Source organism: Anolis carolinensis, chromosome 3 (genome assembly GCF_035594765.1).
Source record: "Anolis carolinensis isolate JA03-04 chromosome 3, rAnoCar3.1.pri, whole genome shotgun sequence".
Lineage (NCBI taxonomy): Eukaryota > Metazoa > Chordata > Lepidosauria > Squamata > Dactyloidae > Anolis > Anolis carolinensis.
The window spans coordinates 112,373,167-112,389,498 of record NC_085843.1 but is presented as its reverse complement, the minus strand read 5'-3'; the positions used below and the strand labels follow the sequence as shown (position 1 = coordinate 112,389,498).

The 16,332-nt window shown below is 40.4% G+C and overlaps 1 protein-coding gene across 13 annotated transcripts in view; it reads left to right on the top strand.

The window, feature by feature from the left end:
• The first annotated feature begins 81 nt into the window (after nucleotides 1-81).
• inpp4a (inositol polyphosphate-4-phosphatase type I A) overlaps nucleotides 82-16,332 on the top strand; it is a 114,135-nt gene continuing 97,884 nt past the window's right edge. For 4 of the 13 annotated variants that reach the window (XM_062977267.1, XM_062977266.1, XM_062977271.1 and 1 more), the window contains exon 1: nucleotides 83-341. The gene's annotated coding sequence lies outside the window, so the exon portion shown is untranslated. Of the gene's footprint in view, nucleotides 342-16,332 lie in introns of all 13 variants that reach the window. The other 9 variants (XM_062977270.1, XM_062977268.1, XM_003218793.4 and 6 more) reach the window with 4 other exon arrangements.

The window sequence follows — 16,332 nt, the reverse complement described above, 5'->3', positions numbered from 1 at the left end:
ACCGCATCTGCCCTCTAGGGGGCGGGATAGCCGAAGGCCGGAGGCGAAGGAGGAGGCGGAGCCTGTCGGGTTTGTGACGTCATAGCCGGCTGCTGGGTGGCAGCTGCAGCAGAAGAAGAGGGGAGCCGCACAGCGGGCGGAGGGGCCCGGACAACAACAGCAGAAGCCTCAGCAGCAGCAGCAGCAGCAGCACTAGCACTCTGGGGCGACGGCGAGGACGGCACCTCGTACCCTGCCCAACATGGGGCCCCAGAGCGGGTGAAGGAGGAGGAAAATAACCATCACAACAACAGTAAGGACGGGGCTTACCTCGAACCCCAAGCAGCCGCTGCCACCACCAGGTAAGGGATGCTTGTTTGCAAAGGGATCCCCCCTATTTTCCAAATGGTTTGGTCCGAGAGGCGGGGGACCTGCAGCAAACCGGGCGCGCCAAGTCGGTGGCACGGGGGGGATGGGGGGGGGGAGAGGCAAAGGTGAGCCTCTGAATGCATCCTTGCATCCATCCCAGGCTCCCGCCTCCTCTCCTGTTTTGCCTGCAGCTGTCAAGGGAGGGAGCGGAAAGCCACACTAATGGAGAGGCGTGTTGTTTATATGAGATTTGTATGCTTTATTTTGTGTTGTTGTTGTTTTGGACGTGTGTTTTCTTGTGCTGTTTTCCTCCGGTTTTGAGCACACCCTTGATGATAATTGGTGGGATTAAAGAAAATAACATTTTATCTCTGGAAATAGGCGTCTAAATATTGTACTAATTATGATAAATATTGCACTGTTGTCGAAAGCTTTCATGGCCGGAATCACTGGGTTGCTGTGAGTTTTCTGGTCTGTGTGGCCATGTTCCAGATCACCCACATCTATGACAGGCATCCTCAGAGGTTGTGAGGTCTGTTGAAAACTAGGCAAGTGGGGTTTATATATCTGTGGAAGGCCCAGGGTGGGAGAAAGAACTCTTGTCTGTTTGAGGCAAGTGTGAATGTTGCAATTGATCACCTGTATTAGCATTGAAAAGCCTTGCAGCTTCAAGGCCTGTCTGCTTCCTGTCTGGGAGAATCCTTTGTTGGGAGGTGTTAACTGGCCCTGATTAATACATGTCTGGAATTCTCTTATTGTCTACAAGGAGAAAATGCTTCCGGAACATGGCCATACAGCCCGGAAAACTCACAGTAACCCAAATATTGCACTGTTTTCTGATTTTTGGGAGCTGCAGAAACTTGAGGGGATCCAGTGGCAGGGCTAAAAAAACCACAGTGAGATTGCTGATCTGTAGTTGTTGATGTGTATTCTGCATTATATTTTCATATCAACATGGCTATATTTGAGATTGTTTCCGGGGTTGGGGGAGTTGACACACAGGCCTTCTTTTCAGTGTTAGGAGGCTGCAATTTTTGGAGAGCTAGGGGAAAATCGCTCGAATAAATAGTATGTTCTGTATTGTATCCAAACTAGGTTATATGTGCATTGCTTCTCCCTTAAGCCAAGAAATTAAGAGAGTAAGATGCTTAAAGGGAACATCCATTTTGGAAGGGACTTGATACTTTAGCAAGCCATCTCAAGGGTCTTAGCTTTGCAAATGTTTATTTGCTAAGAAATGATGGATGTTTCCTATAGTGCTCATGCTTTTTGGTGCATGAAACCCTGCAAGATACAATTTGCTTAAAAGACTACCTACTTTTCCTCTGGAGATAAGTATATATATATATATATATATATATATATAATACTAACAGATATGGTATAAGACTAAGCCTCAGAATGTTTGTAAACAAACCTTTCATGAAAGTGGTGTCATACAATTGAATTGACTGTCTTGGGGTGCATCTGCACAGTAAAGTTAATGCAGTTTGATACCACTTTAAGTGCCATGGCTCAGTATTGTGGAATCATGGGAGTTGTAGTTTGGTGAGGCATCAGCACTTTTTGGTGGAGAATATTAAAAGACCTCGTAAAACCACAGTTCCCATGATTCCGTAGCATTGGTTCATGGCACTTAAAGTTGTGTCAAACTGCGTTCATTATACAGTGTAGATTCAACCATTTATCTTCTTTCTTTGCAGGGCTCTTTGATGCTCTGTATTTGTTTTTAAATCTGCAATACAATTCCACATACTCCCATGAAAACCTTGACTGCAGAGGCATTTCCTGTCGTAATGTTTGCATGCTGGCTAGTATGTGCTTGTAATGAGTGGTGGTCTCATGCTCCCTTGCGTCGGATGGTAACTGCATTGCACAAGGAGATTGCACACTTTTATATCAGGGATGGGGAACTTTGAGGCCTCCATTTGTGTGCATGCATAGGAAGAACACTTCCAGCTAACATGGCCAAGGAGAAGGTATTGTGGGAGCTCTTAGCACAAAAATCTGGAGGACCAAAAGCTCTTTACTTTTTGTGAGCCTATGGGGGCTTTTACACTGTAGAATTAATGCAGTTTGATTCTGACTTAACTGCTATGACTCAATGCTATTGAATCATGGGTGTTATAGTTTGGTGAGCTACTAGCATTTTTGGCAGAGAAGGGTAAAGACTGTAAAATTACTCTTTCCATGATTCCATAGCATTGAGACATGGCAGATAAAGTGGTGCCAAACTACATCAAATCTCCAATGTAGATGTAACTTATGTCAAGTTTTCCTTGTGCAGTACTTTGAACTTTATTTATTTATCCAACAGCAACAATAGGCTTGGGAAATTTAAAGCATGGGTTGCCAAGAAACCTTTTCCCTTGTTCAGGTGTGTGCATTCACCCCAATGGAGGTTTGACTTTGGTTATTATTTCTTAAAGCTTTTTGGTTGTGATTTTTTAAAAGTCATCTTCTTCATCCGTTGAATTTTTTAAAAAGCCTATCTATGTCACTCTGTGTTATTGAAGGAAAGATGTGGTCCAAGATGTACTGTTACAATAAGAGTGCATCTATACTATTGATTCTACGAGTATAGTATAGATGCACTTTTATTGTAACAGTGCATTAATTCTATAATATAGATTCTGTACTGTAGAATTAATGCAGTTTGATACAACTTTAGTTGCCATGCCGTAAGATTAAGAAATAATGGAAGTTGTAGTTTTAAAAGGCCTTTTTAAGAGCTGACTCATGCACACAAGTGAATTGCTCTGTCCAGCCACTCAGTGATTGCCATCTATTGGCAGTGTGACTTGTATCTATTGAAATAGCCCCCGGTGGTACAGCGGATTAAACCGCTGAGCTGCTGAACTTGCTGACCAAAAGGTTGGTGGTCTGAATCTGGGGAGCAGGGTGAGCTCCCGCTGTTAGCCCCAGCTGCAGCCAACCTAGCAGTTTGAAAACATGCAAATGTGAGTAGATCAATAGGTACCGCTCCTCCGGCAGGAAGGTAATGGCGCTCCATGCAGTCATGCTGGCCACATGATCTTGGAGGTGTCTACGGACAAAGCCGGCTCTTCGGCTTAGAAATGGAAAGAGTCCATAGTCGGGCATGACTAGACAATGTCAGGGGAAAACCTTTACCTTTTACCTATCTATTGAAAAGTCTCTATATATTCTGGCTGTCTGACTATGTTGCCTCTTGCAGAGAAAGAGATCAGAAGCATGTTGGACTAGGCAAAGATTAGCTTTCCGAGGAATGTTTAATCAGTGTGTTCATGAACATCGCATTTAATTTTCCCCTCCGATATTATTTTTGAGATCCATCCAATTTTCACTTTGTGTGCCAAAATTGTGAATTCATTTAGAACTGCTATTACAGATTGCACAAGGACTGAAGTATTGTAAATAAGTCTTGATCTTATATGATTTTAAATAAAACCCACCGAGAGAAACATCAAAATACAATGTAAATTTCTTTTGGCAGAGGAGCTATAGCAGTTGTGGAAATCAATAACACAGCTGAAGTGTTATCCTAAATTCAGAAGAGATCAGAATGGGGTATGGTCTAATACTTTATTCTCATTTCATAGGTGATACTAGACCACATCAAGAATGTAGCTGAAAATCAAAAGCGTATATTGGAAGTGGTAATATTTTTGTCTTGGCTGTCTATCATGACATACCAGCTGAAATTCATTTTAAAATGCAGATTATTAATACACAAATACAGTTTGTGCATGGCTATGTTTGGCAGATAAAGTGTTCCCTCGCTACTTCGCGATTCGCTTTTTGTGATTCGCTGTTTTGCGGTTTTTGAATAAACACTAAAATAATAGTATAAATCATGAAATAATATTATAAATCCCTCTTTCTACTTCCTTCCTAAGGAGGAGCTTAAGGAAGGAAGGAGAAGCCGAAGGGAGAGAAAAGGAGGCTGAAGCAGCTTTGTTTTCGCCTCAAGCACGCATGCGCATGCTTGAGAGGCAAGGAGGGAACAGAGACGCTACTTGCCAGAGAGATTGTAAGCAACACAAATACAGCATCCCTACTTCACGGATTTTCACTTTTCGCGGGTAGTCCTGGAACGTAACCCCTGCGATAAGTGAGGGAATACTGTAGAAAGCCTTATTTTGTACAATAGTGATAAATAAAAAAGTACTGCTGTCACAGATTTCCACAATGTTTGTTCCCCCACGCATTTATTGCCACAGTCAAGCTGTGGGAGGAAAATGAGAAATAGTGCTATAGCGAGTCTTCTATTTACTCATTTTTCTCTTTTTTGGAGCATGTTCCTCATAGGTGGATCTGGATGATAATTTGTCCTATGTGATGAGTTATGGATGAAAAGTTTCAGTTGTGAAAGGTGAAACTGTGAAAGATATATGTACAAGAGACTACAAGTGTGAAGTATGGAGTTCACTTGTTGCATGCAATGTTGTACTGGGTCAATTGGGGTTTTTTTTTTCTTGTGTCAGGAGCGACTTGAGAAACTGTAAGTCGCTTCTGTTGTGAGATAATTTGCCATCTGCAAGGACGTTGCTCAGGGATGCCCGGATGTTTGATGTTCTACCATGCTTGTGGGAAGGTTCTCTCATGTCCCCGCATGGGGAGCTGGAGCTGACAGATGGCAGCTCACCCGCTCTCTCCCGATTCAAACTGCCAGCACAAGAATTTAACCCATTGCGCCACTGGGGGCTCCGGTTAATGGAGTGATTAAAGCAATATATGCAGAGGTCCCCTGATTTATTAATAACACAACCGATACATGCATATTGGCATGACTCGTAGTTAAGAATGGGGGTGAGATAACAGGAAGTGAGATAAATCAACCCCTAGGAAGGGAAATTCACTCCTGAACGAGTTATCATGAGGAAAAGATGTCTTCACTGAAGCTTTATCACCAGCCCTTGTTTCCACAACAAGCTAATTTTTCCAAAATCAAATTATCACAGGGACATGAAGTAAGGTGAAATCTTCTGAACAGGGGCACTGACAGCAAAACAAATTCCATAGGAATGCTAACCCTTCCCTATGCTATCCAAAACTAAATTAGTTATACTTAAAAATGTACCTGTTCTGACTTACATACAAATTCAACTTAAGAGCAAACCTACAGAACTTATTTTGTTTGTAACTTGGGAACTACTTGTAATTCTCAAACTGTCCTCATTCCTAAGAACTGGCGATAGTCTCAGGAACTTTTGGCATTTAAAATCCCATAGTCTGGAGGACCATTGCTTAAAAAACATTGCTGCAGAGCTCAGTGACTTGCATATGGCAGTGGAAAATCATGATAAGCCAGTTGTCTTCCAGAGAAACTTGTGTGCTTTGAGAATCTTTTAATGTAACCCCTGGTAAGCATTTCAGAAACCCTAGAGTTTCCAGGAGCATAATTTTGGAAGCCAGCAGCATAGACCAGGTTCCCTTGGTTCTTTCAATAAGTGGATTGGTCTGGTAGGGACTATGTGCAGACAGACAGCTGAAATAACTAGCAACTAGTTGGGACTCATTTTTTGAATATATGCCCCTAGGCAGGAATTTTAGTTTTTAGCAGTAGATTTTGATCTCTTTGCAGTCCCTGCTGGCAACAGCTGTTAATATCTGACCAGCTGGTGATTTCAACCTTAAGAAACTGCCAGCTTTTGGAAATAATTTTTGGAAAAATATTTTCAAATAGAAAAGTCACAACTTGAAGGATTCATAGCACCTTTCCCATGCTTCTTTAGAGAAAGAATCTCTGTTCTGAATTTGGGCTTCAGATTTGGTCTTTATAGGCTTCATGATACTGCTAAATCACATGGCATTTATGCTTATATAACTATTATCAGTGCAAGTATCATCCATTATTTGTTGGGCTCATCATCTAGGATTTGCTTTTTTAACATACAGTACAATAATAATAATAATAATAATAATAATAATAATAATAATAATAATAATAATAATAATTTATTTTTCTATCCCGCCACCATCTCCCCGAAGGGACTCGGAGCAGCTAACATGGGGCCAAGCCCTAAACAGAAACAAAATATAACAAATTAAAACCAATATCTATAACTGAGAAACAATGATACAACAATCAGATAAAGGTAAAGGTAAAGGTTTCCCCTGATGTTAAGTCCAGTCGTGTCCGACTCTGGGGGTTGGTGCTCATCTCCATTTCTAAGCTGAAGAGCTGGCATTGTCCATAGATACCTCCAAGGTCATGTGGCCGGCATGACTGCATGAAATGCCGTTACCTTCCTGCCGGAGCAGTACCTATTGATCTACTCACATTTGTATGTTTTTGAACTGCTAGGTTGGCAGAAGCTGGAGCTAACAGCGGGCGCTCACTCCGCTCCCCGGATTTGAACCTGTGACCTTTCAATCTGCAAGTTCAGCAGCTCAGCGCTTTAACACATTGCAGTTAAAACACAACATACAGTAAAACACATATTGACCATACAAAATGAGGTAATGATACAAGCATCAACCACTATGGATAAATAGGGGTTGGGCATATACAAAGGACACAATTTCAAGGCCATTTAATAAAGTGCATGGACAAGAGAGAGTTGCCTGGGATAATGTGGGATAGGATTAATAGGAAGGAAAATAAAGTGCTAGGAAGCACCTTTTTTTAAGAATCCCTGTATCTGCTGAGGATACGTTCCAAGATCCCTTGTAGAACCCTGAAACTGCAGATAATAGTGAATCCTATATTTTGACTATACTTGGGCCAGAAGCATACCATACCGTAGAATAGCACTGGAAATTTAGAGAGACTCACAAACCCTTCCTGGAAGGAGTATTTTGGGAGGCACAGTTAAATGGAATAATGGATATTGAATCCATAGAAAAGGGGGCCGTACTCTACGTAATAAACCTGAGAATAACCACTTAACATTGGTTGTGTTATTTTCTGTATATATTGCATCTTTGTAATACTCTGTAATTTTTAACATCTTGTTTATGGTTAAACATCAAATTAGATTGTGCACTCTCGTATAAATGCTTGCCGTTCTCTTGTCCAAGAACAAGCTGTTCTGAATTGCTTGTGGACTAAAGCCCACATGTGTGAATTTGCCATTACAGTTGCCCGAATAGTGCCAAAGATACTGACTTATGCTTCTAGTCTTGCCTAATCTTTCTGATCAATGTGGACTGTAAAAAGATGGCAGAGATCCTACTTCAGCAATGAACCGCCAGCACTGATAGCCTGGAACAGTTCCCCATAGGGTGTTGTTTAATCCATTGTAGATGAAGAAAGAGAATCTGTGAAATGGCCTCCTGGTTGTTTAGAAAGATTGCTTCTTGGCTGAGAAATAAGGCTCCTGCTTTAGTAATACTTTATTTACCCCGAGTCGTTAAATTTTAATTACTTCTGTGATGGTGTCTGTGGGTGGATTGCTGGAAGCAAGATGACACACTTTTGGTTCATGGTCTTTGATGTCAGAGCCTGGGTGCTGTCGCAGTTGTTTCTGTGGCCCTTGTTGCTGTTGTGTGCCTTCAAGTCATTTCCAACTCAATGTAACCCTGTCACAGGGTTTTCTGGGTAAGATTTATCTTGTTGAGATTTATCACTCCCTTCCTCTGAAGCTGAGAGAGTGTGAATGGTCCAGGATCATTCATTGGGCTTCTATAGTTGAGTAAACATTTGAATCCTGGTCGCCCAGAATACTAGTCCACCACCTGAACCCTTACATCACAGAGGCTTCTGTGGTAGTTAGGTATTTGTGTGAGCAGGGTCCTATCATTCTTTATTTGGCCTTACTAGCCATGCCAACAATTATGATTGCCAGGGTTCTTCCGACGTTTGTTCATTTTTTGGTGCTGTTCATCAACCGTAATATATAGAGAGAGAGAGAAAGAGAGAGGAAGAGAGGGAGATTATAAGATCAATGATGGTGTCAGCAAGGAACAGTAGTGATATCCCTGTTAGTGGGCTGGTATTGAATCTGCTCTAAGGTTAGCCCAAATATTAAAGGAGCTATCTGAAATGAGTCACTCCAGCCCAGCTAGATTTAGCATCTTATACAACTCCTTCAAGGTTAGAACTGAAACCTGGAACAAATGTGTGGCACAACTGACATGGAAATCACCAGCTAGAAGTTGCTGGAAGTAGAGAGGACCTGAAGTATACTTTTGGATTTAAATTTAATCACTGCTCCCCTGCTAAAAGGCCATCAGATTTTGTCTTTGATAGGCATTGGGAAAGGGAACTGTGTGGTCAGTGTTATTTATATTCTGATGCTGGGGATAGAAAATGAAATATTATTTGCTTGGGATACATATGGAGCATGCAGGCAACTATGAGTCTATGTTGGAAATCCATCTAGAAACCCCTATAGTAATTTGCCATAAGTTGGTCACAACTTAAAGACACACAACAGCAGCAACAAGTTGTTTATATACTGATAAAAAATTACAGCATGTTTAAGCAAACCATTGATACTATAAATGACCTTAGACTGTTCATATCTTCAACCACAACAACAGCAACTCTGGGTTGAGAGCTCATTACTGCAGACTTAGTTATAGATGTGATTAAAATGTTACATCTGTGTTTTGGAGACACTGGACTGGAATATGTTTATATCTATTTTAAGTGGAAAGCGCAATAATCTCAAAATAAATGTTTCCTTGGTTTCCTCAAATGATCCTTTTCAGAGATATATTCAGAAACTTTCCAAAACGATATTGCCATCATGCACCCAAGCTTCATTTTGTTTCCAAATGTAATTTTTTTAAAAAATGTAAACACGTTCAGAGTAAAACTGTTTAAAGGCGTAATTTAAAGGGGGAAAGTACCAGGCTGAGCTATGTTTTGTTTTTATTTTTAAGAGCTGGTCTAAATTTACACAAATGCCATAGTGTTTACTTTTGACCTCCACCAAGCCTGTGTTTGTTGGGGATACTTGGCGAGAGTTAAATAGCTGTCTTGCTAGAGCCCCATCTAGTCCTGAAGTGCCTTTGTAAGAATAGCAAAGTAGTGAAAGACATTTTATTTCCCACAGAAGTGAAATTAGCAGCCAATACGTTTTGGCAGTAGACTTATGCTTATGACTAATAGTAACTGTTGATAGTCCTTCTCTTCATGGGACCATCTAAATGAGTTGTCATCTGGCTGACATAAATCAACACTGTTCTCTGTGAAGAATTTCCTTTATCTGTGAAGAATTTCCTTTAGTCATTGCGGTGCTTACTGACAGCCAGTTTCACTGAAGGATTCGGAAACAGTGAATGGTTTCTGCAAAGGGAAGTCATGTTTCACAAAGCTTTTGAAGTTCTTTGAAAGTGTCAAGGGATCCCAAACGTTTTTGACAAAACCGCTCATTAGCAATTAAGTGGAGCAGCTCTTGAATAAGGATTTGATGGAAAAGAATGAATTAGTATTGGTTACGTAGGAAGAAAGGAAAGTTAAATGGACATTCATATAATGGTATGTGGTACCGTGGACTCGAGATTAGGGTTCAAATCCCATCTCTGCCAAGGAAACCCTCTCTGTGACCTTGGGCAAATCACACTCTCTCAGCCTCAGAGGAGGGCAAAGGCAAACCCAAGCCCTTTGAACAAATACTGCAAAGAAAACCCCGTGGTAGTTTCACCAAACATTGACAGCAACCTGAAAACACACAACAAAATCAATACAAGTGGAGTCCTTTATTTATCTGGAATTGGTTGATTTTTGTTTTAATATTTGAGAAAAATAATTAGGGAAACTGGTTCATTAGAAGTATAAAGTGATGCATATGTTAGCATATCCACTAGTGTTTCACATAAACTGATAGCATCTCATGATGATGACTAATTGAATACTAGAAGTCCTGGACTGTGAGGCTAGATTATTGAAAACATTGTCGTGGGTTGTAATTGGAAAGGACAAATTTTGTCTGGAGATAGTTTGCAAAAGGATGAAAATAATCCAGCCAGTATTTGTATGATACTATCTTAACATTTCACAGATGAAAATGAGAATACATTTGAAAAGTCTGTCTATACTGTTGGGAAAACTATGTGTAGTTCTGTTGGCCTTATTTTCCAAGGTTTGAAAAAAGTATGGCGTGAAACATCCAAAAAGGTAACAGGATTAATATAGCATTTACTTATAAGAAAAATGCATGAATTGGCAGGTTCTGGTTTAGGGGGAAAAATACGCCTAAGGAGAGGCATGGTAGAAATAAAAGTGTTAGAAATAAATTTGCCTTCTTTGCTGTAATTCTGGAACCCAGGAATACCTAATGGTAGGAGATACAAAATCAGATATTTCTTGCTCAAAGCTTCCATTGCTGATCAGATATTTGAACTCTGTTTTCCCAGAGTCCTAGTATTGGAACCAGTACTCCATGTTGCTATTTTCCCATTCTTAGCCTGGTGGGTAAAATGAACCTAATGTGAGAAAATAGTAGTGTAGCTGCCTTAAGCAAGGTAAAGCATGGTAACCTTGGGTGGGAGTAGAATAAAGAATGTAGCAAGTTGCCCTTTAAACTCAAAGTGTTTTCAAATGTTAGCTGCAAAGTATGCTTCTAATTTCGCTGTTCCATTGTATGGGCTGCTCACTTTCTTAAAACACCTACCTAGTTGTCGATGTTATACATTTGCGTGAAGCATCCATCCGGCCTGCCCTTAGGAAAACAAGCAAATATAAATACTTGAAGAGTGTGACCAATCACTGACTCATCTAGTGAAAGAGGCTAAAAAGCAAAACCGCTCTTACTCACTTGCTTCTCAGAATGAGAAGTCTCTTGCAATCTAATTTGATGGCTTCTTCCGGAAAATATCTGCAATTATTTAGCATTGCTGTTGCTTTATAGAGTAATCTCTTCCAATCAGAGCTTTTATTTGCAAGTGATAAGTCCAGCTGTATCAGCTGTGATCTACACAAGGACAGGATCACTTGGAAGGACAAATGAGGGCATCAGAGTTGTTCCAGTAACGCCAAACCTCTCCCTAGTACTGGCCTACCTGAAACCTCTCCAATGAGAGGTTTTTGATGGTAGCAGCACTGTTTAGTCAAGCACACTTTTTCTGAAGGAGGATCCTAGACTAGAATTGTGTAGCCTTTTTAGTCTAAGTTGTATTACTTCAATGCATTAATTTGCCATAATTGTTCATACTGTGAATATCATCTGGAGAATATTTCATCATGATGGCTGAGGAAGACTTTGTGTCCTTACTGGTTTTGGTCCTGGAAAATGATGTGGCTGAACTGATTTTTTTTTTAGCTTGTTCAAGATGTGTTTTGGCAGGTCTTGCTAATGAATCACCAGTTGTATGTAACTTGCATTTTGACAGGAAATACTTGGCTTGTGGGTGAATTGACATAGTGTCAGTATGCTAGATCAGACAGATGTGAAACTTCCTCTGTATGGTTGCATACATTTCTCTTCCAATACAGTGTTGGCAAAACCTGAGACTTAAAGGAAACCCCCTTGTGATGTCATGGGAAGCAGGCCTTGTTGACGTCAAAAGAATGGCATTTTTCAAGGGGAAGCCCATACATTAAACATCAGTGCAGTGCTCTTGCTCTGAGAGGAGAGAGGGCAAGCCTTGAATCCTGGGAACCCTAACTTAAACAGGAGTGGGAACTGCACAGCCTTCCGGAGGTATGATTGATATTACTGATCTGTGAGTTCCAACATTCTTCATTATTAGTGGTATAGCTGAACAACATCTGAAAAGCTATATGAGAATTCTTGCAGTGTCACTTTCTGCATGCACACACACATTTGTGCCTTTGCCACTTGCATGCGTGTTTGAAGGAGTCCCAAGTTAGGGCTGGAAATAAAGTAGAGGAAGGGATGATTTGTCACACTGTCCTTGTGATTGTTTCAATGTATTGAGACCTACCGTAGATACCTTTGCAGCCAGAGCACATACGTCTTTTGTCTCTTATCTAATTGTTATCTCTTATCTAACTTGGAGTTGATAGTGTGAGCTTCCAACTGTGCATAAGTGTGGAGAAGCTGGGAGTTCATAGGGATTGTAATATGTTCTATAAAGTGAGGCCCCTCCTCTCATTTTTCTGTAATACTGCTTCACTCTAACCTCTGTCCTTGAAATCCTCTGACTGACAGCGAAAAAGACTGAGGAGACTCTCAAAAGCTGCTTCAGAGAGTAGAACTAGGTCTAATAGTTTTAAATTGCAGAGGTTACAACTGAACATTAGAGGAAACGTCTTAACAGTGAGAATAGTTTGGCAAAGGATCCAGTTGCCCAAAGAGGCAGTGAAGTCACCTACTCTGTGTCCTCAAAAAGAGGTTGAATCTGTGGGAGAGAACTGGAGATCCTGCATTGAAAAGGGGGTTGGATCTGATTGCTCACGGGGTTACTATCATCCAAGAGATGATCACCCAATATAAGACTATATAAGACAACTCATTCATGGAGGCTATATATTACCTGCAGGCTGCAGTGCTGTAAGCAATATGACACAGAAGACAGGTAGGTGAGAGCTATTATTTTTATATCCAGCTTGTGGACTTCTGGAACACTGCATCAGATTTTTCTTCTAACATGCTGCTTTTTCTGTGCCTTGAGCTGTAGTAAAAGATATCCTTGGAATGAAAAAAAAGATTTATAATAAAATATTACTTGTGGCAAATAGTTTTGACTCTTCGATATATGATTTCCAATGTCTGACATTTGCCCCGTGTAATCATATTGCAGAAGATAAAATCCTTATTTTTTCCCAACTTAGCCAAGTTATTTGTAGTTTGTAGGAAAATAAACTGTTCTCATCTAGACCTTCTGTGTCTAGTTCTGCTGCATTATGTTAGACACTGTTTTGGTCTGGCTGTGGGTTATAAATAGCACAAAGATAACTTTCCAGAAATGTTGCTGGGGAGGATTGCAACAATGCTGCTTAAATCATTATTAGTAAAGTTTCAAAGGAAAACAAACAAAAAGCCTTCCAGGAATGGCTTAGGTAAGACATGCTGACATTTTCTGACCGTAAGTAACTATCTAGGCCAAGATTCTCAATTATTAGATGTAGCTATGGCAGTGGAGCTCCATTGTGCTAGGTATGTCTGAAAATGTCAGCCACACAAATCTACCATTTCAACCAGGCGGCATCCCAGCCAAAGGGTTTCTGAGGCACTGCAGATTGGGAAATTGCATGCCCAGCACTCTTGCATGCCCAGCATTCTTCTGTTTTCAGGGTACATTGAGAACAGGCCGCTGGAGAGACCTTTCAGGATCTTGCCACAGCTGCTTCTCTCAGTGCACACTGTTTTAGATGTCACCTTCAAATGCTCTGATCTGGAGCATCTCAGAAGCCCTTCCGTTGGGTGCTGCCTGGCTGAAAAGATGTCATGTGTGAACCCCAAAAGTTATGAATTTTTAAGTCTGACTTACAATCTTGTAATTATAGTATTGATTGGGTTTGATTCCAGGATTTCCTGTGGATGCCAAAATCCATGGTGGCATAGTAAACTGGAGTCCTTTATATAAAATGGCAAACAACTCAAAACGAGTATTGGAGTGAGCTTGAAGATCTGTGAGGTGTTCAGCATGTGGCAAAATCAAGAATAGCTTTTGGGACTTAAAATGTTTTTGAGCTGTGGTTGGTTGAATCTGTGGATGTAGAACCCATGGATATGTGGAAGGCCAACTGTATTGAACAGGGTGCTACCTAAGTATTATAAAATCTTACATTTGCTGTATTATAGCTTTTTGTACAGATTATTAAAAAGTGGACTGCAATGCAAATACGTTATGTTACTTCATTACATAAGGAATTAACCCAGGCTGCCCTTTGCCTCTACTGGAGCCATGACTTTCTTCTTATTGCCAACTGTGAGTCCCCTGATGTTTCTCTTGGATTTTCCTAGAGGGAGAAAGAAGGGAAAAAAACAAAAAACCTCGCAACCTTCTGTTTCCCCTGAAGTAATTGAACTGAATGTCAGAATTCTGTAACTTGACTTTCATTATGAATGTTTATCAGATTTTCTTTTCACAGGAACTTTCAATTAACAATAAAAGCTAACTCAGGGACAGTATTGTTTTTGGTTGTTGTTTTTTGTTTTTTTGCAGGATTTGTGGATTTATTTTAAAAGTTTCACATCCTGCCCATCCACTACATATAAGCATGTGGGATAGTTGCAACAATTGGAAAGCAATAAAATTAAATATAAACGACCAATATAAAATCAACAGTAACAATAAAATTACAGAATCACTCAGTAAACAAAATGCAGAAGGATTGACTGCTCTCAGAAAGTCTTTCTGGCAGGTCAGATTGCTGCTAAAAATGTACACGGACATGCAAAGGCAGGAAGAGAGGAGTCAATCAGACTTCTCAGTTTAGGTGACCTTTGGTCTTTCCCACCAAAGCTTGGAAAATGTTGGGATCCATTCTTCTCTTCTTCTCTGGGCTTACCATTTGTATCCAAGATAGATCTTGCAGGCTCTGGTGCTGAGTTCCAGTGTCTTCTTAGAGCTCCGGAGTGTTTTTATGGGCTTGTGGAAAAGGGGCAATCATCTGCCAATCAGGAGTTGGAGTAGTTAGCAAAGACTTCAATTTACTTGGTTAGCAGTGATAAAAATGATGGTTCTATCCAAAATGTTGTTTCTGTTTCAAAATTTATCGATTACCGGGGGGGGGGGGGGGGAGGGGAAAGGTGTTTGAAAAATGGAAGAAACATCTGGTCAAATTCATCTGGAAAGGCAAAAAAGGCAGAATTACTTACAGCAGGGGTTCTCAACTTGTAGGTCCCCAGGTGTTTTGGCCTACAACTCTCAGAAATCTCAGTCAGTTTATTGTTAGGATTTCTGGTAGTTGAAGGCCAAAACATCTGGGGACCCACAGGACCCATGTTCTGTTTCTTATATACGCAATAAAAAAGACAGGGATGAGAAAAAGATTAGGGATTTCAACTGGAGGGGATGGGAATAAGGAAGTTAACCCAACTGACAACTTTTTCAGTCTGGTCTACCTCCTTCTCATAACACCATTGTTCTGAGCCAGGTTTTAGCATTCAGCTTTGAGCGGCTTCTCTCCCCATTTCTAATTGTAGATTGGGAACTAATTTAACTAAACCCACCATTTCAGAGCCAAAGGAGATGTGAAAACAACATTTATTGTGGCTGGGAGGAGTCCCTCCACTGCTTCTCTGTGATGGGTTAAAGAACTGATGTGCTTCCAACTTGGGTTGGTTGCTTCCTCAGCAGATGCTCATGTAGCAAGTGAAAGGCAGGGGGTCAACTTCTGGCCAAAATCTACCACAACCATACTGGAGGACTGACAGGTTTCTTGATAGCAGCAACTGTAGTAAGTGAAATTATAGAAAGTAAACCTGCTGATAATGAGGTTTTAGTGTATATTTATGTTTCCTATTCATTGATTTCACTTCGCATCATACCTACCTTCAATTTACATCTTGTAAATCTTCTAGTTATGTAGCAGATTGTTGCCAGTTGTTAATTGTTGTTTTAGTTTACACAGTTAATTTTCTTCAGCGGAAGACTTCTGATTGCATCTACTTCTAAAAATCATACAGGAGCCACCTTTAGTGGGTGGGGATTTAGATTCCCATCCTCATCAGAAAGTGTCATAGTCAGTTCAATGAGAATGTTGTGATGGAGATACTGATTTCTGGTAGTCTGAAAAAGTAACTAAATTTTGGTTATTTACATTTAGTTATTTTAAATAGGACTTCCTTTGTACATATTTACATTAACCTAAAAGAATGAAATCATCCAGAATCTATTGGCTCTATCCTCTTTTGTAGTCGATGACCTTATAGCAAGTTCTTCTTTTTCTGTACTCTAGGACACTATTGAGAGGAGTGGGTAGGATCTGTGAACATGTCTTAGGGGAACAGGGGATTAATCTTGCTTGTTTATAGACTTTTGAAATCTGTATAGAATCAGCCATTAGGTTGCGGTTCACTCATTGAATGTTGCTGGCTTCCTGCCTTGTTTCCAGTTGATAGGCCAGGTTAGGAAAAGCTAAGAATAACCTCCAAACTTTCCAGCCGTTAACCATTTTCCAAAATAGGCAGGGCTGAG